Raw genomic sequence first — 21226 nt, 5'->3', positions numbered from 1 at the left:
GGCTGTGGAGAAACAGGAACACTTCAACACAAAGACAGTGTAGCGATTCCTCAAAGATCTAGAATCAGGCAGATCATCTGTCACAGCAAATTCCAATTACTGGTATATACCCAAAGGAATATAAATCATTCTGCTATAAAGATTCATGCATGTGTATGTTCTCAATAGCAAAGACATGGAATCAACCCAAATGCCCATCAATGATAGACTGGATAAAGAAAATGTGGTGCATATAACACCATGGAATACTATGCAGCCATAAAAATGAACAATATCATGTCCTTTGCAGGTACACAGATGAGGCCAGAAGCCATTATTCTCAGCAAACTAATGCAAGAACAGAAAACCAAACACCTCATGTTGTCACTTAAAATAAGTGGGAGCTGAACAATGAGTACACGTGGACACAGGGAGGGGAACCAGACACACTGGGGCCTTTTGGGGTGGGGGGTGGTGAAGGGAAAGTGTCACGATAAATAGCTAATGCATGTGGGGCTTAATATCTAGGTGATGGGTTGACAGGTGCAAAAAACCACCATAGCACATGTTTACCTATGTAACAAATCTGCACGTCCTGCACATGTATCCCGGAACTTTAAATTTAATTTAATTTAAAAATATATATATGTATATCAATCTGGGGAACACTGTCCTTAATAATATTGAAATTTCCAATTCACGAGCATGGTATATGATGTGATTAAGCCTTCTTTGTTATATTTCAATAAAGCTTTGTCACTAAAGAAAGAATTTATCCTGCCCTTTATTTACAAAATATACCTTATAACAAAATAATTACTGATGAAAAGTTCTTTAGATAAGAATTCCAGTGAATAAATGCAAAAGGATATTAAAAATTTTTAATTCATCTCTTCATAATCCCTAATGCAATAAATAGACTAGGCAATGGCTATAAATGGATGTTTAAAGGCTAGAGGAAAAGGTTTATGGGGAATTTTACAACGGTGGGATCAAGTCAACACATCCAAACCCAACAATCAATTTCACCATCAATAAATGTGGAATAACAGTATCACCTAAAAAATATTACTGCCTAAAAAAATTGAATTAGAATATAATCAAACTAATTGCTTGTTTACAGGAAATTCAAGCATAAGGAACAAGTTAAATGACATAAAAAGAAAGCAATCAGCTAAGCTAATCTGGAAGGTGAAACACCGTACAGCAACATTCCTCAAACTGCCTATGGTAAGTATTTTTCTTACACTTCCAATCCGTTGCAAACTGTTACTTTTTAAAAATATAATAAAACTAAATAAATTTGTAATAATAAATACACACAAAAGAATATACATTATTAAACACATCTGTTTGGCTACCTGGCATGGGAACTAGGAATAGGAAATGGGGGTAAAAGACAACAAACGAATGACAGGGCTTTACAAGAACTAATTATGATCGTGTGCCATCAACTAAGGACATCTGAGGTCCAGAAAAAATAAATAAATAAACAAAAAAGAGATACTTTAAAAATGGGCTTGAAAATTAGGCAGAGCTTAAGAGAGAACTGAATGACATCAAAGACCTATCTGAAGAAATTACCTAAAATAATGCCTAGAGGGACGAGGAAGAGAAAAATATAAAAACTAGGTTAAAAGGTATTGATGACAAAATGAGAATGGAGTACTATGAGGAGAAAAGACAGCATGGAACAACTATATGTGAAAAGATAATGCTGGGAGTTTTTCCAGAATTGATGAAAAAGTCAACTCAACAGATACAGGTCAAATTACACCAAACAATACAAAGAGAAATCCACATTTAGACACACTACTGTAAAACTACTAAACCCCAAAGATAGAATAACCAGAGAGAAAAGGTCACTTTCAAATGAACAATAATTATGCTGGCAACAAACTTAAAACTAACAGGTACACTTCAGAAGAATTTTCAATAACACTGGTATGGCATCTTAATTCAATAAAGCATGTTACCTTTTTTTGTTTCAATTTTTAAAGTGTGGTTATACCATACACACAGAAGAGTGCACAAAATAAACAGACACCAAACAAACAAAAGGAATTCGGAGACCAGACGTGGTGGCTCATGCCTGTAATCCCAACACTTTGGGAGGCCAAGGCAGGTGAACTGCTTGAGGTTAGGAGTTCAAGACCAGCCTGGCCAACATGGTGAAACCCTGTTTCTACTAAAAGTACAAAAATTAGCTGGGCATAGTGATGCATGCCTGTAATCCCAGCTACTTTGGTAACTGAGGCAGGAGAATCACTTGAACCCGGGAGACAGAGGTTGCAGTGAACCAAGATGACACCACTGCACTCCAGATTGGGCAACAGAGCGAGATCTTGTCTCAAAAAAAAAAAAAAAAGGAATTTGGAGGAAGACACAATGCAGGAGGCATAATAAAACTTCAAAGAAGCTGGCTGGGCACGGTGGCTCAAGCCTGTAATCCCAGCACTTTAGGAGGCCGAGATGGGCGGATCATGAGGTCAGGAGATCAAGACCATCCTGGCTAACACGGTGAAACCTTGTCTACTAAAAAATACAAAAAACTAGCCGGGCGAGGTGGCGGGCGCCTGTAGTCCCAGCTACTCGGGAGGCTGAGGCAGGAGAATGGCGTAAACCTGGGAGGTGGAGCTTGCAGTGAGCTGAGATCCGGCCACCGCACTCCAGCCTGGGTGACAGAGCGAGACTCTGTCTCAAAAAAAAAAAAAAACTTCAAAGAAGCTAATATTCTCAGAGACAAAAAAGCAATGAACCATGAAACAGGAACACGAAGCCATAAATAAGAACTATACAGAGAACCAAAAGAGATCATGGAACTTGATTGCAGAAATCTTAAAATTCAAGCAAGGCTTGTGAGCTGCAGTGAAAGCACTGCTTAAGGGACAGTGACAGCACTAAAAATGCATATATTGAAAAAGAATTTGGGAGGCCAAGGTGGGTGGATCACCTGAGGTCAGGAGTTTGAGACCGGCGTGGCTAACGTGGTGAAACCCCGTCTCTACTAAAAAATACAAAAATTAGCTGGGCATGCTGACAGGCACCTGTAATCTCAGCTACTCGGCAGGCTGAGGCAGGAGAATCACTTGAACCTGAGAGGTGGAGGTTGCAGTGAGCCAAGATCCGGCCATTGCACTACAGCCTGGGCAACAAGAGTGACACTTCATTTCAAAAAAAAAAGTAAAAGTAAAAGAAAAAAAATCTAAAGTAAATAAGCTTCCACCTTGGGAAACTAGAAAAACAAAAACAATTTTGGCCTAAAACAAGTAGGAAAATAAAAATTAGAGCAGAAATAAATTTAAAACAGGAAAACAATAAATAGAGAAAACCAGTAAAACAAAAAACTCATTACTTTAAAAGACGAATAAAATTGATAAAGCCAGTTAATTAAGAGAGAAACAAATGATCAATTTCAGAAATAAAGGAGGAGTCATCACTACTGATGCCATGGATACAAAAAGGATAATAAAGGAATATTATTAACAACTCTGCCCACAAATTTGGTAATTTAGATGAAATGAACCAATTTCTCAAATGATACAAACCGCCAAAAGTCATCCAAGGAGAAACAGATAACCTAAAACCCCTACATCTATTTTAAAAGTTAAATCAATAATTAATAATTTTCCATAAAAATAAATCACCAGATGCAGATGGACCAACTGGTGAATTCTGCCAAACATTTAAGGAAAAAATAATAGCAATTCTCTATAATCTCTTCCAGAAAAAAGAAGTAGAGGGAACACTTCTAACTTATACTATAAGACCAGCATTACCCTAATATCAAAACCAGATAAAGACACTGCAAAAAAGGGAAACTACAGACCAATATTGCCCATGAACACAGATATAAAAATGCTCAAGAAAATGGTGCCAAATTGAATCCAACAATGTATAAAAAAATTATATATCATGACCAATATAATTTATCCAGGTATGCAAGGCTGGTGCAACATTTGAAAATTAATCTATGTAATCTACCATATTAACAAACTAAAGAAGACATATATAATCACATAAATTGATGCAAATAAAAACAATATCCAAGCTGGATGCGGTGGCTCACACCTGTAATCCCAGCACCGTGGGAGGCTGAGATGGGCAGATCACAAGGTCAGGAGTTCTAGATCAGCCTGGCCAACATGGTGAAACCCTATCTCTACTAAAAATACAAAAATTAGCCTGGCGTGGTGGTGTGCACCTGTAATCCCAGCTACTTGGAAGGCTGAGGCAGGAGAATCGCTTGAACCCAGAAGGCAGAGGTTGCAGTGACCCGAGATCACGCCACTACACTCCAGCCAGGGAGACAAAGCGAGACTGTCTCAAAAAAACACAAAACAAAACAAACAAACAAACAAAAATATCCATTCATGAGAAAAACTCTTAGCAAACTATGAGTAGAGGGAAACTTCTTCAATTTGATAAAGAATATCTATAAAATACCTACAATTAATAGCATACTTAATAAGAAACTGCCTTCCCTCAAAGATTGGGTTCAAGGAAAGGATATCTTCTCTCATCACTCCTACTCAATATAATACGGAAAGCCCTAGCTAGTGCAATAAGATGAGAAAAGAAAACAAGAGTATACTGTTTGGAAAAGAATACATAAAATGGTCTCTATTTGCAATTTGCAGTTACATAATTCTCTATGTAGAAAATACCCAAAAATTGACCCCAAAAATGTCCTGAGTATAGTAAGGTTGCAGGATATAAGGTCAGTACACAAAAGTCACTTGCATGTGAATGAACAACTGGAAGTTGGACTTTAAAATACCATTATAAGAGCACCTTTAAACAGTGAAATACTGGCCAGGCACAGTGGTGCACACTTGTAATCCTAGCACTTTGGGAAGCCGAGGCAGGCAGATCCCTTGAGCCCAGGAGTTTAAGACCAGCCTGAGCAACATAGTGACACCTCATCTCTGCAAATACAAAAAAATTAGCCAGGCATGGTGGTGCATACCTGTAGTCCCAGCTACCTGGGAGGCAGAAGTGGGATGATTACTTGAGCCCAGGAGGTCGAGGCTGCAGTGAGTAGAGATCTCACAAGTGCACTCCAGCCTGGGCAACAGAGTGGAAAAAAAAAAAAAAAGAAAAAAAAAAAAAAAGCAACAACGAAATGCTTAGGTTATAAATCTAACAAAATATATACAGGATCTATATGTGCAAAAGTATAAAACACTGATTTAAAAAAAAAGAAAGAAAGAAAAGAAAAACTAAATAAGGCTAGGCGCAGTGGCTCACACCTATAATCCCGGCCACTTTGGGAGGCCGAGGTGGGCAGATCACCTGAAATCAGGAGTTCAAGACCAGCCTGGCCAACACGGTGAAACGCTGTCTCTACTAAAAATACAAAAATTAGCCGGGCATGGTCACGGGCGCCTGTAATCCCAGCTACCTGGGAGACTGAGGCAGAAGAATCGCTTGAACCAGGGAGGCGGAGGTTGCAGTGAGCCGAGATCACACCATTACACTCCAGCCTGGGGTACAAGAGCGAGACTTTGTCTCAAAAAAAAAACAACAACAACAAAAACCACTAAATAAAATGGGACATATTCCATGTTCATGGATAGGAAAACTCAGTATTAAGATACAGGCCAGGTGCAGTGGCTCACGTCTCTAATCCCAGCACTTTGGGAGGCCAAGGTGGGTGGATCACTTGAGGTCAGGAGTTAGAGACCAGCGTGGCCAACATGGTGAAATTCCATTTCTACCAAAAATACAAAAATTAGCTGGGCATGGTGGTGCCCACCTGTGCCCACTTACTCAGGAGGCTGAGACAAAAGAATCACTGGAACCTGGGAGGCAGAAGTTGCAGTGAACTGAGATTGTGCCACTGCACTTCAGCCTGGGCGACAGAGCTAGACTCCATCTCAAAAATAAAATAAAATTAAAAAAAAAAAAAAAAGGCTGGGAACACTGGCTCACACCTGTAATCCCAGCACTCAGCACTTTGCGGGGCTAAGGTGGGCAGACCACGAGGTCAGGAGTTCAAGACCAGCCTGACCAACATGGTGAAACCCTGTCTCTATTAAAAATACAAAAATTAGCCAGACATGGTGGAGTGTGCCTATTAACCCCAGCTACTCAGCAGCTGAGGCAGGAGAATCACTTGAACCCAGGAGGTAGAGGCTGCAGTGAGCCAAGATCATAACACTGCATTCCAGCCTAGGTGACAGAGAGAGACTCTGTCTCAAAAAAATAAACAAACAAAAACAAAGATATGGATTCTTCCCAACTCTATCTCTAGATTCTTGTGCAATCCCAACTAAAATCCTAGCAAGCTATTTTGTAGGCCTCAAGAAACTACTCCTGAAGTTTATATGAAAAGACAAAGAATTGGCCGGGCGTGGTGGCTCAAGCCTGTAATCCCAGCACTTTGGGAGGCCGAGGCGGGTGGATCATGAGGTCAAGAGTTCGAGACCAGCCTGGCCAACATGGTGAAACCCTGTCTCTACTAAAAATAAAAAGAAAAAAAGAAAAAACAAAAAATCTAGACTAGCTAACATGATATTGAAGAACAACAAAGTTGGAGGACTCACACTATCTAATTTTAAGATGTACAAGAAGGTTCTAATAATCAGGGCAATTTGGTATTGGCAAAAGAACAGACACATAGATCAATAAAAAAGAAGAGACCCCAAAAATGGCCAGGCATGGTGGCTCACGCTGTAATCCCAGCACTTGGGAGGCAGAGGCAGGCAGATTGTCTGAGCCCAGGAGTTCAAGACTAGCCAGGGCAACATGGAGAAACTCTGTCTCCACAAAACATAAAAAATAAGCTGGGCATGGTGCCATGCACCTGTAGTCCCAGCTACTCGGGAGGCTGAGGGGAGAATCAGCTGAAACCAGGGAGGTTGAGGCTGCAGTGAGCCATGATTACATCACTGCACTGTAGCCTGGGCAACATAGTGAGACCCTGTATCAAAAAAAAAAAAAAAAAAAGGCCCCAAAAATAAACCCACACAAATGTAGTCAACTTATCTTTGACAAAGGAGCAAAGGCAATTCAATGGAGAATAGACAGTCTTTTCAATAACAGGTGCTGAAAAAACTGGACATCCCTATGAAAAATATGAACCTAGACACAGACATTACACCTTATATAAAAACATATTCAAAGTGGGTAACTTAAACTTAACATGCAAAATTGTAAAATTTCTTCAAGAAAGCATAGGAGAAAATCTACATAACCTTGGGTTTGGTGAGCAGTTTTTAAATACAACACAAGTACCATGATCCATCAAAGAAAAAAACTGGTAAATTGGATCTTACTAAAATGTAAAACTTCCACTCTGCAAGAGATACTGTTAAGAGAATAAGAAGACAAGTCACAGACTGGAATATTTGCAAAACACGTATCTGATAAAGGACTTGTATCTAAAAATCTAAAAAGAACTCTTAAAATTTGGCAAGAAGATAATCCAAGGCCAGGCACGGTGGCTCACACCTGTAATTCCAGCACTTCAAGAAGCTGAGGTGGGAAGTTCTATTGAGGCCAGATGTTCAAGAGCAGCCTGGGCAACATAAAGAAACCTCATCTCTAAGAAAAAAAATTAAAATTTAGCTGGGTGTGGGGGTGCACGCCTATAGTTCTAGCTACTTGAGAGGCTGAGATGGGAAGATAGTTTGAGCCCAGGAGTTCAAGGTTACAGTGAGGTATGACTGTGCCACTGCACTCCAGCCTGGGAAACAGAGTCAGACCCTGTCGAAAAGAAGGGAGGGAAAAGGAGGGGAGGCGAAAAGAAAGGGCAAAGGAGAGGGGAAGGGAGAGGGGAAGGGAGAGAGGAGAGGAGAAAGAGGAGAGAAGAGGAGAGAAGAGGAGAAAGGAAAGAAGAAGAGAAAGGAAAGGAGAAAGGAAAGGAAAGGAGAGAAAAGGCAAAAAGTGAAAGGAAAGGAAAAGAAGAAAGAAAACAATCCAATTTTAAAATTGGCAAAAGTTCTGAATGGACATCTCAGCAAAGAAGATATAAGAATGGAAAATAAGAATATGAAAAATGCTGAACATCATTTGTCTTCAGGGAACTGTAGATTAAAATAATGAGATATTCACTTCACATCTACTAGAATGTCACTGAGGACGCCAAACAAGAGAAAATCTTATTATTGCCAGTGGGAATGTAAAATGGTATAGTCGCTTTGGAAGACTATTAGATGGTCTCTTACAAAACTTAATACTACCATATAATCCAGCAATCATGCTCCTAGGTATTTACCCATCTGATTTGAAAATTTACATTCATACAATAACTTGGATGTGAATGCATATAAACGTAACTGCCAAAAACTGGAAGCAATTAGATATCTGGATAAACAAACCATCACACATCTATCCAATGGAATATTATTCAGTGATATAAAGAAATGAGCTATCAAGCCACAAAAACACGAGTGAATCTTAATGTATACTGCTAAGTGAAAGAATTTACATACTACATTATTCTAATTATATAACATTTTAGAAAAGGTAAAACTACAGACAGCAAAACACCAACGATTGCCAGTGGTTTACAGTGGGGGAGAGCTGGATATGTGAAGCACAGACTTTTTAGAGTAGTAATGGTGAACGTAAGATAATCACATGTTAATATCCATAGAACTTCACAGAAAAAAGAATAAACCTCAACACGCAAATTTTCAAAAAATTATTTAGGGAATGGGGGAATCCTAGATTGGCACTCAGACTGTGACAAAGCGTTTAATTGTATTCTGAATGTATGAAACCACCTCATCACAGGGGATGGAAGAATAAGGTGCTGACCTTTGGAAATGAGTGGAATACGTAAGACTAAAGAAAGACAGGCACTCTACCCTAGTTGATAAAGTTGTTTTCCACAGTGGCACAGGTTAACAATTCTGAAATCACTATACCTGTATACTGAAACTGAACAAGTAAGTAAATGGATGACTGATCGTGGAAGCCAAGTTTCTCACTGTTGAAGGAGGAGGTTACGGCTATACAGGGGAGGAAGATAAAATAATCTATCTGGTAATGGATTTGAATTGAAGACATCAATATAAATTCATGTTTAGCTTAATATTGATACCGATGGTCACACATAGAAATATTTACAGATATGTGTAATACAGGTTAGTATGAACACACATACTAACATATATACTAACATATCTCCTTGTGTTTGTCAGAGGGCCTAGAAGCAATATCATCCCAGGGGAAACAAACATACTTAGCACCCAGATCTTGGTTTCTAATAAAATTCTCCAATGAAAGGAACCAACGCTCCTTGGAAAAATGGCTGCTTCTAAAACTAGGACAGGAAATAAACAAAATGAGCACAAAGCATCTTGTAATGCCAGGAAGTAAAAGTTCATGTACACACATACAACAATGGGAGTATGTCAAAGAGATACAACACCCAAGTGAAAGAGCTCCCAATGGCCAAAGCTGGGACAAAATAAAAGAGCAGTACTGAAGTATAACCCAACATATTTAAAAAAAAAAAAAAAAGTCAGCTGGGCGCAGTGGCTCTCGCCTGTAATCCAGGCACTTTGGGAAGCCAAGGTGGGCAATCACCTGAGATCAAGAGATCGAGACCATCCTGGCCAACATGGTGAAATCCCGTCTCTACTAAAAACACAAAAATTAGCCAGGTGTGGTGGTGCATGATTGTAGTTCCAGCTACCTCTAAGGCTGAGGCAGGAGAATCGCTTGAACCTGGGAGGTGGAGGTTGCAATGAGCCGAGATTGTGCCACTGCACTCCAGCCTGGGCAACAGAGTGAGACTCCGCCTCAAAAAAGAAAAAAAAAATCTATGTGTTCATACTGATGTAAGTAAATGATTAAATAAATAATTGGGGAGAAGACAAATCTCCCACACAATTAAAAAAAAATCCAAATAATTTATGTAGATTTTTGCTCTCAAGGAAGTAGAACTCCCCACTCCTTAAGTGTTCAGTGCACAGTGACTTTCTATTGAAGAATACAGGAGAAAAAAAGAAAATACTAACTTCAAAGTGAAGAAACCTAACAAACACTACCTCAAGTCAAGTGATCAAGGTTAACATTAAAAGTGGCAAGTGGGCCGGGCGCAGTGGCTCTCGCCTGTAATCCCAGCACTTTGGAAGGCTGAGGCGGGTGGATCACAAGGTCAAGAATTGGAGGCCAGCCTAATTAACATGGTGAAACCCCACCTCTACTAAAAATACAAAAATTAGCCGGGTGTGGTGGTGCGTGCCTGTAATCCCAGCTACTCAAGAGGCTGAGGCAGGAGAATTGCTTGAATTCGGGACGCAGAGGTTGCAGTGAGCTGAGATTGCACCACTTCACTCCAGCACGGGTGATAGAGCGAGACTCCAAAAAAAAAAAAAAAAAAGTGGCAGTCACATTGACAGTATGTATTGATGAAAACTGTACTTCATCTTTGTTGTCTTTCTCCCCAAAACGCACCACCCCAATATAATGAGAGAGGGCTGGGCATGGTGGCTCACGCCTGTAATCCCAGCACTTCAGGAGGCCAAGGCGGGAGGATCACAAGGTCAGGAGACAGAGACCATCCTGGCTGACATGGTGAAACCCCGTCTCTACCAAAAACACAAAAAATTAGCCAGGCGTGGTGGCAGGCACCTGTAGTCCCAGCTACTCTGGAAGCTGAGGCAGGAGAATGGTGTGAACCCGGGAGGCAGAGCTTGCAGTGAGCCAAAATCGCACCACTGTACTCCAGCCTGGGCGACAGAGCAAGATTCCGTCCCAAAAATAAAAATTAAAATTAAAAAAAAACAATGAGACAAATTCCAACTGACATTCTACAAAACATCTGACCAGTAATCCTCAAAACTTTCAAGAGCATCAAAAACAAAGAATGTCTGAGAACTATCACAATCAAGAGGTGCCTAAGGAGACAGGACTACTCAACGTAATGTGGTATCCTGGATGGGATCCTGGAACAGAAAAAGCATATTAGGGGAAAAATGAGGAAATGTGAATAAAGTATAGCCTTTAGTTAATAATGTATCAATACTGGTTCACTAATTATAACAAATGTACCATATTAATTGAAGATGTTAATAATAAACTGGGTATGGAGTATACAGGAACTCTACATGGTCTGCAGTGATTCTGTAAATCTAAAACTGTTCCAAAATACAATGTTTATTTTTTAAAATGCAATCAAGGTGTTAGCAAATAAAGTTGAGAAACTATCCTAGAAATCAGAACAAAAAGAATGGGATGGAAAACAGGAGAGAAAATATTAGAAATCAGAGAATCAATCTAATGAGGTTTAATATTCTAATAAAAGAAATCCAGAAGGAAGGAAGGGAGTGAAAGAAGAAATTGTCAAATAAAACACCACAGATATGGTCTCCAAATGGAAAGGGCCCATTTGGGGCCCAACACATGAATGAAAAACTCTTACCAACCAACATCATTGTGAAATTTCAGAATACCTGAATGGTTGAAGGGAAGATCACCTCATTTAATACTAAAGTCTGCATCCCCTACCTCTCCTTTCCCCAGTATTCCTGAACTTCCCACCCCATCCTGCTCTCCTTTTTTCTCTTTTCTAAAGCAGTTATGTACTTTACAAACTCCCAATGTTTTGTATAATTTATTATATTTGCGGTTGAACAACTCCTTCCTCCCTAACTTTAAGCTCCACAAGGACATGAATCTTGTATTTTTGTTCACCTATATGTTCAAAATGTCTTGGCCAGTGCCTAGCACATAAAATGTGCTCAATACATACTTCTTGAATAAGTGTAAAAGCTTCCATAGAGATATAACAGGTCATAATCAAAGGATTGGTTATCATAAATGTGAGGGTTAAATAAAAAATGTATGGACATGCAAGAACCCAAAATATGTGCATCCCATTCAGTCTTTCTCAGGAAGCTACTGAAAGATGTACTCTGCCAATATAAGGGAGACACCAAGAAAAAGGAAAACCTGAAATCCAGTAAAGAGGCTACCCACACAGAAGAGACAAATGCAATTCACAGATGACTATAAAAGGGCAGTCCAGGAAGACAGTTGTGCAACAGGCCTAGAGAGCAACCCATCAAGATGGAGGCAGGATGACCAGCACATTACAGGAAAGATGTTACGAAACCAAGAGATTATCAGATGTGTTTGAATCTACTAAGAGGAGATTGATGTATCTGGTTCAAGAGGTTAATAGATCAAATAAAGAATACAAAAGACACATTAAAAAGATATAAAACATATATTTATAAAGAAACATAAAAGGTACATGTACAAAAGAATTATGATGATTATTAACTAGGAAAAACAAAAATTATACAAGAAAGGAAACAACCTCACACTTACCTGGTTCAGCTACATACAATATTTACATAGTTAAAATGAGGTAAACACCAAATAACTAAAAGTTAACGTATAACTAATCTGGTAGTAGAGAAGGGAGAGGAGAAGTGAAATGCAGTGTTTAAAGGTAGGAGTTGGTGCAAAAAACCTAAACTCCCATCTTCTGTAATGGGAAATTAGTAAACGATACCTAAAATTGCATTAGGATGGGAATGGGAAGGGGACATCACCATATATCTAAATATGTTATTTTTAAAAACTGGAAGTGATAAGGAATTGAAGTCACTGACTCTGGAGCAGCCTTTCTCAATTAAGGTTCGGCGAGAAAATCAATCTTTAATGCCCTAAGGCTTCCATTTTATGTAAAAAACTAACTTCTCTCCTATGCATCTATCATATTAGCTACATACCCTCCTTGAGAGAATTAAGAAAATAGTTGCTCAAATCATTTTTCTTGTTCAGTGATTCACACAGAAAGCACTGATTGAGAAAGACTGCTTCCGGAGAGTGGGATTCAAGGGTACTGGGGCAGAAGATTGTTGTTTTCCTCTTTTTTTTTTTTTTTTTTGACAGAGTTTCGCTCTTGTTGCCCAGGCTGGAGTGCAATGGCGTGATCTCAGCTCACTGCAACCTCCGCCTCCCGGATTCAAGCAATTCTCCTGCCTCAGCCTCCCAAGTAGCTGGGATTACAGACACGTGCCACCACGCCCAGCTAATTCTGTATTTTTAGTAGAGATGGGGTTTCTCCATGTTGGTCAGGCTGGTCTCGAACTCCCAACCTCAGGTGATCCGCCTGCCTCAGCCTCCCAAAGTGCTAGAATTACAGGCGTGAGCCACCGCGCCTGGCCCTCTTTTCTTTTTTGAGACAGGGTCTCAGTCTGTTGCGCAAGTTGCACTGTAGTGGTAGGGTATCAGCTCACTATAGCCTCTATGGGCTCAAGCAATCCTCCCACCTCAGCCTTCCAAGTAAATGGAACAACAGGTGCGTGCCACCACAACCCAGTTAATGTTGTTTATTTTTTGTGGAGACAAGGTCTCACTATGTTGCCCAGACTGGTCTCAAACTCCTGGGCTGATGTGATCCTCCTGCCTCAGCCTCCCAAAGTGCTGGGATTACAGGCATGAGCCACCGCACCCAGACAGATTTTCATTATAATCCTTGAAGTATTATTTGACTCTTTATGTACAGGTATCCCTTTGATAAATATAAACATTAAATTTAAAATAAACATAATAGTAAAAAGTAGTAGTAAAGGAACTCTGAATATAGGATGTATTTAATGAATAAAGTACAAAAACTGAAAGGTCTAGAAGTAGTTTCTTATTAGCAAAAGTCAGAGAATTTTTTAGAAATAAATTATGGAACTCATTAAATAACATCTACTTACAAAACATTCCTATCTATATAGCAATGCTTTACTAAGCATTAAGTTATTTGAGGTGCCAAGAAAGATATGAAAAAGATAATATAATTGTACAAGGTATGACAATGTAAATATGGTATACTGAAATGTTTTAACATGAAACCTCATTAAGCTGTATACATTTCCCATTTCAATCAATCAGGACGTACTTTTTGTGCCAACAAGCTACCATATTCAGTAGAAGACATAAAAGAAATATAATATATACTTCCTTTTAAAATAGGTTTATTTATGTGTACATATAACTTATTTTAGGTTTTTACTCACTTGGCTATTTATATATTTTTAGATTTAAGAAAACATCTTCATAATATTTACAATAAAATGGCTTTCAAAAATCTCTTCATGATTACAAAAATTGGCAGTAACATGGAAGATTAACCAGAAAACCAACAAAACCAATAGTAAGGGGACACCTAAAATGGTTAAGGTAAGAGATGAAGGCCTGAGCTGAGATAGTGTGCTGGAGAAAAAAAGGAAACAGATATAAAGATGGCTAAAATAAGCCAGGCATGGTGATGCCCGCCTTCGTCCCAGCTACTCCAGAGCCTGAGGTGGGAGGATTAACTTGAGCCCAGGAATTTGAGACCAGCCTGGACAACACAGTGAGATCCTGTCTCAAATAAAAATAATAAAATGAAATAAAAGTGGCAAAGAATGAGAACTTTTGGAGACTGAAAGCAAGGGAGAAAGCTGGATTAGTGCCAGGTTTCCACCGTGAGTGGCTGGGGTAGATGGTGGTGCCACTGACCATGACAGGCAATACAAAGAGGAGCAGGATTAAGGGAAAACATGAGTTCACGTTTGGACTGTTTGAAGTACCTTGAGAACATCCTGGGAGAGATATCCAAAAGGCAGTTGAATATAATAATCTGGAATGCAGGAGAGAAGTCTGAGATAGATAAAGATTTTGGAATTGGCAACACACAGCCGTTAATGGATGAGATCACCTAGGAAGAGAATACATTTAGAAGAGGACAAGAGTCTGCCATCAGATAACTAAAGATCACAATTTATGTTCCTAAAACCACCCAGGATAAAACTTTGCCCATTTATATGGACTTCGGTAGAAAAATATCCAACATATCATGTTAAATTAAAGAAAATCAAATCACAAAACTTTATGCATTGTGCAAACCTATTTTTACAAATAAGTTGTAAAAAAATTAACAAAGGCACAGTAAAAAAAATATATGAAGGAACAAACATTAATGATGTTAGTAATACTATAAATGTAGGAACGGGATTACATAAACCTTTCAGAGCTACATGATATGTCTTCATACTATTTTATTTTTTTTAAATAAGCATGTACTCAGCCAGTGTACTCAGGTGACTCGCGCCTGTAATCCCAGCACTTTGGGAGGCTGAGGCAGGCAGATCATGAACTGAAGAGAGATCGAGACCATCTGGCCAACATGGTGAAACCCCGTCTCTACTAAAAATAAAACAACAACAACAACAAAAATTAGCTTGTGGTGGTGCGCGCCTGTAGTCCCAGCTGCCTGGGAGGCTAAGGCAGGAGAATCAGTTGAATCCCGGGAGGCAGAGGTTGCAGTGAGCTGAGATTGTGCCACCGCACTCCAGCCTGGCGAGAGAGGGTGACTCCGTCTCAAAAAAAAAAAAAAGGCATGTGCTCTTGCAAACAGAGAAAACATAATTTTGTTCTTTTCCTTAAAAAAACATACAGCACGTTTCCTAAGGCCAGGCACAGTGGCTCACACCTGTAATCCCAGCACTTTGGGATGCTGAGGCGGGCGGATCACGAGGTCAGAAGATTGAGACCATCCTGGCCAACACAGTGAAACTCCGTCTCTACTAAAAATACAAAAATTAGCTGGGCGTGGTGGCGCGTGGCCGTAGTCCCAGCTACTCAGGAGGCTGAGGCAGGAGAATGGCCTGAACCCAGGAGGCAGAGGTTGCAGAGAGCCTAGATCGCGCCACTGCACTCCAGCCTGGGCAACATAACGAGACTCCACCTCAAAAAAAAAAAAAAAAAAAAAAAAGTACAGCACGTTTCCTTACAATATATTTGAGAAGATAAAAATGTGTTAGAAAAACACTTGGACACTGGACTATAAATGGACAAATAACATCAACAGACAACCAGTAAGATTATAAAAAATATTCAGTGCACTAGCAAAGTAATGAGAATTAGAACATATACCATTTATTGTCTGCTAAATTAAAACAATTTTTAAAATAATAAAAGTACTCAATGTTGGTAAGCGTGTGCGTGTGTGTGTGTGTGTGTTTTGTTTTTGTTTTTTAAGCATGACAGACACTGCTGACAGGAAATAAACCGGTACTATCTCCCAGGAAAACAATGTGACAATATGTACCAACAGCCTGAAAAAGATTCCTAATATTTGATCTAACAATCATCTTTTTCGAAATTTTAGAAAAGAATCCATGTGTTACAGCTCTTTTAGAATATATCTAGCAGTTGTCTGGTTTTTACTGGACTTCCTCCAGCCCCCCCCAAAAAGAAAATAATTCAAAACAACTAAAAATATGCAAAGATATTTCACCAAATCATTAGTTGAAACAATCAAATCACCAACATTAGTGCACAACAGAAAATTATACAGGCATCAAAAGTAATGTGTTCAACAAACTTAAAAAAAAAAAAAAAAGCAAAACTCTATGACCTAGCAATTCTACTTACAGAAAAACACTAGCACGCATACACCAGAAAACATCACAAAGAACGTTCACTGTTGTAGTGGTTGCAATAGTGTACAATTTTAAACAACCTAACAGCCCATCAATCCAAAAACGGTTAAATCAGCTTTCTCAAACTGTGGTCTCAGGACCCCTGGATGTCCCCAGGAGCCTTTCAGCAGGCTTGTAAAATCTTCCCTTTTCCTACTACATATCTGTGCAAGACTGGTGTTTTCTTCATATGCTTCAACCTAAACCAGATAGCACAACAGACGCAAATATGAAAATCCAGCTGTCTTCCATAAATCAGATATTAAAGTAATTTGAAAAATTTAAAACAATGCCACGCTCCTCTTCTAAGTTTTGTTTTAGAAAATAGTTACTTTTCACTCAAAAATTATTTGAGTCTGTTATTTTTAAATGAATAAATAAAACATCTTCAGTTTTCTGAGTTTTAATTTCCAAAATGGCAAATATACTGCAGCACTAGGAACCAAAAACTCTATTGGTCCTCAATAATTTTTAAGCGTAATTATCCCCAATCATAATGTTAAATGAACTGTAGCACTATTCTATCATGTAACATTATGATTGGGGATAATTAATGGGAATTTGCTTTATCTGTAATATAACTGTTTCAAAAGATACTTTGCTCATGTATAATCAAGAAGTCATTTTTATGAAGCTTTTTAAAAACATGGGGAAATGCTTACAACGTAATTTAAATCAAGGAAAGTAGACAATCCAACGACATAAAATCTCAAGAAAATGCACAGGGAAAAAAAGACTCAAAGGAAAAAAGTCAAAACATTAAAAGTGATTACTGTAACATGGTGGAATTATGGTTGATCATTTTTGCTTATTCTTTATTCTATTTTTTCAATTTTTGCCACTAAGCATGCAGTTTAATATCTAGGGGAGGAAAAAAGGGAAGAAATTAGGCGGAAAATTACATATAGTTCTACTGGATTAAACCATTAAACTCCTGCCAACTCAAGAGACGACAAGCTCAAGTGAATAAACGGAGGAATCTGACTGAATCAACAAAGTGCCTATTTTTTGAATGGAAAAGATTCACTTAATATCAAATGTATGGACTAGCCAAACTAACAAGAAAGAACATTCTTAGTCTGGAACATAACATTTGCAATCACGGTAGTACAAATAAGAGTTAAAAATAAGGTCCTCTTTTGGACTTTCTCAAAATACCAAAGGAAAGGCAGCGGGAAAGACGGCCACTGCACCCTTCTGTTCTCTAACGAAGAGAAAATGCATGGGTGCGGGAATGGGCAGTGCGAGAGCACCGGCAGCGATGAGACTCCTCTGCGGGGACCGAGCCTCTGCCACTCCTAAAGAACCACAGTCCCCTCTGCACTCGCAGCCCCTCCCCAGGCGGGACGGCGGCGCCAGGGCGCTTCTCCCTCCACCCGCTGGGGTCTCTCCCCCAGGAGCGCCGGCCACTCCGGCGGCCCGGGAGGGTGGAACCGGGCAAACAGCCGCCGTGATTGCCCTCTCGGTCCAGTCCGGTCTGGCCCTTCAGGCTCCAGGAAGGGACATCAGATTGGAGGGCCAGGGTTCCCCGGCCAGCTCCGGGGGCTCGGAAAAGGAATCGGTCGGGGCCCAGGCTCTGTCCGCAGAGGAAGAGGGCCAGCCAGACCCAGCGCCCAGGTCGGCGGGTCCAGCGGTCACCCCGCCCCCTCTGTGGGAACAGCAGGGCTGAGGGGAGGCCGAGACGACCGGTCACGGGGGGCTCTTACCTCCCCTACAGCCCCGGCGGAGCTTTTTGGGAACTCGACACGACGTCACGCTGAGGAGTGAAGAGCGACCCCGGCCGGGAGTCCTGGGAGTGCCAGCCGCCGGCTCAGGGTTTCTTTCCCCGCCCCCCGGGCAGCGCAGAGAGCGCAGGCGTAGAGGAGGCTTTCCTCTTCGGCTCACACGCCTCCTACCTCGGCGTCCCCGGCTGTTGCCAGGTCCGGGGCGCCTGCGCGCTACGATGCAGGTGCCTAGCAGGGGGCGCTAGACTTCTTACCGGAAGTGCCTGAGTGGGTTCTAGGGTGACGGGGAAGCCTGATGATTCGGCCTTAGATCGGGACTCGGTTTTCCACTCGATTGCGGATCGGGAGGCCTCTCGCGTCAGTGTCTGACTTCCTTGACCCTTAGCTAACCTAGAGGCAGCTTCTCCGGCCCCAGCCGTAGCCCTCCGCTGAGCCTGCGCGGCGTTCCGGTTTCTACTGGACAGACCTGCCTTCCTGGCAGCTGGCTGGGCCTGCTCTCCGCGGTGCTGGCCCCTCGGAAAACCTAACTTTTTGTTTACTTCAAACTGATTTTACAACAGACTGCCCCTCCCCCCCGCCACTTCCCCCGCTTCCCCTTCTTCCTCCCGGCAGCAATAAAAATGCTCCCAGCCAACCCGGAGCTCCAAGCCACTCCAGCTGACTGGACATCCCTTTCCTTCCCTTCGCTGCGTTAGTTCTGAATGTTTTGTTTCGTTTTTTTAAAGCGGCCACTAGAACAGCTGTCTCCCTGTCTAAAAGCAAAAGCTGACTGCTCTGATGGAGAAATAAAATGTCACTCACTTGATGTATATTTGCTTGTTGAGCTTTGCTATTTTTACCACAAGTTTCCAATAAATTTAAATGAGAGACCGGGCGCGGTGGCTCACGCCTGTAATCCCAGCACTTTGGGAGGTGGAGGCGGGAGGATCGCTAGAAGTCAGAAGTTCCAGACGGGCTTGGGCAACATAGCAAGACCCTGTCAATACTAAAAATGAAAATTAAAAAATTAGCCGGGCATGTTGGCACGTTCCTGTAGTCCCAGCTACTGGCTCAGAGTTTGAAGTGGGAGGATCACTGAAGTCCAGGAAGTCAAGGCTGCAGTGAGCTCTGGTGGCAACACTGCATCCCAGCCTGAGCGACAGAATCAGACCGTGTCTCTAAAAAAAAATAAAAATAAAAATAAAAACAAGGGAAGAGACATACATATGGGATCCGATACAGACAGATACAGGGAAAAAGCAGTTCCTCAAAGGTTTAACAGCCCACAGTTCATACTGATCTTTCAAAAATTGCAAGAATTGGCCGGGCGCTCACGCCTGTCTGTAACCCCAGCACTTTGGGAGGCCGAGGCAAGCGAATTACCTGAGGTCAGGAGTTCGAGACCAAACTGGCCAACATGGTGAAACCGCGTCTCTACTAAAAATACAAAAATTAGCTGGGTGTGGTGGCCGGCACCTGTAATCCCAGCTACTCGGGAGGCTGAGGCAGGAGAATCGCTTGAACCCAGGAGGCGGAGGTCGCAGTGAGCCAAAATCGGGCCACTGCACTCCAGCCTGGGCGACAGAGCAAGACTCACTCTCAAAAAAGAAAAAAAGAATTGCAAGAATTATAATTTTTCGAGTATTCCAGCCACATGTGATTTGTGATGAAAGATTTGAGAATCAGGGTTCACATCTTAAATCTGCAGTTTACAGCTATAGTTCCCGATCTTTGAAAGATATTGAATCTCTAACCTTTATTTTCCTAAACAACAAAATGAAATAGCAAAACTTTTGATTGCCTAAACTAATGTATGTATTGAGCATCTGCTTTGTGACAGTGTGTTAGATGCTTTGCTTACATTATGTCATTTAATCCTAAGAATAATTCTACAAAGAACAGTATGCCTTTTTCCTACTATGTGTTAGGCATTCTTCACAGACAAAATAAAATGGGGCCACTGTCTATGGGGAACCACAGTCTAGTAGCAGAGACTCATATACACAAATGCATATTGGGGACAGAAGTATTTATATAGTAAAGTAAGAGGACAAAGAGAATAGAAAAAAGACACGAACACCTTAAATAGATCAATGGGGAAAGTATATACAATGATCAGTTCACAAAATATGAAATTTAAATGCCTACTACACATTTTACCAATCAATGTTCAAAGTCATTAATAATAAACAGAGACAAAAGAGAGGTTACTTCCCAGGCATCTAATTACCCGATCTGTTTAAAATGTGAATAAACTCCACGGGTGACAGAAGAGTAAGGCGGACACTTACACCCTGGGAGGGATATAAATTAGGACAAAGATTTTGGAAAGTTATTTGTCAAATCATGTCAAGAACTTTATGGGTGTTCATGTGACCTAATTTCATCATTTCTCTTTTGGAAATTATAAGGAGATAGTCCAGAACATGAAGATCTCTATGGAAAGATACTTAACCATGGTAAATAAATTGATAAAAGTAAAAAATCCAACATTAAGAGAATGGTTAAAATAATTACTGCATATATGTGATTAAAACTATTAAAATTATGTTTACAACGAATTTTTAATGACCTGAGGAAGTTACCTCATGAAAAAACATTTTAAATATTTAAAAATATTTAACATTGCCTATGTAGTATGAGGTCAGCTACAGTATACAATATATGTAAAAGAGTGAAGAAAGCATATCAAAATGTTGACAGTAGTCATCTCTATCTGATTATAATATAGATGTTATTGTCCTGGACAGTCTACATTTTCTACAATGTCTATATATTACCTTTATATTCTGGGGGAAAAAGAAAAAAAACCTCTAATGTAACAGGTGTGATAATTTGCCTAGGAAACATAAGAATCCATTTCCCCTGTCATTACAAGTATGGTCTTTAGAGTCTGATTACCTGAATTTGAATTCTAATTCTATAACCTACTAGCTGTGTAACCTAAATTTCCTAAGCTTAGATGCTCCTATAGTCAAATGCTAATAGAACTAATACATTGATTGAGATAATCCATATAAAGTACTTAAGCACTGACTGTAAATGAATAACTGATAACTGTTATTCTTTTTTTTTTTTTTTTTTTTTTTAGACAGGATTTTACTGTATCACTCAGGC

At 40.2% G+C, this 21226-nt stretch overlaps 1 protein-coding gene and 1 non-coding gene across 8 annotated transcripts in view; one reads left to right on the top strand and one right to left on the bottom strand.

Annotated features, from left to right (window-relative positions):
* ZFYVE16 (zinc finger FYVE-type containing 16) overlaps nucleotides 1-18663 on the bottom strand; it is a 64854-nt gene extending 46191 nt beyond the window's left edge. For 2 of the 7 annotated variants that reach the window (XM_021939503.2, XM_021939504.2), the window contains exons 1-2: nucleotides 18113-18308; nucleotides 14514-14641 (exon numbers count right to left, since the gene is read on the bottom strand). The gene's annotated coding sequence lies outside the window, so the exon portion shown is untranslated. Of the gene's footprint in view, nucleotides 1-14513; nucleotides 14642-18112; nucleotides 18309-18384 lie in introns of those variants that run through there. The other 5 variants (XM_031666277.1, XM_031666279.1, XM_021939505.2 and 2 more) reach the window with 5 other exon arrangements.
* On the top strand, nucleotides 16104-16163 carry LOC116275124. The gene has a single exon (XR_004184083.1). It is a non-coding gene; the product is annotated as a U7 small nuclear RNA (small nuclear RNA).
* Nucleotides 18664-21226: the final 2563 nt, after the last annotated feature.

Source organism: Papio anubis, chromosome 5 (genome assembly GCF_008728515.1).
Source record: "Papio anubis isolate 15944 chromosome 5, Panubis1.0, whole genome shotgun sequence".
In the NCBI taxonomy this organism is placed as follows: Eukaryota; Metazoa; Chordata; class Mammalia; order Primates; family Cercopithecidae; genus Papio; species Papio anubis.
This window is presented reverse-complemented; position numbering and strand designations above follow the sequence as displayed.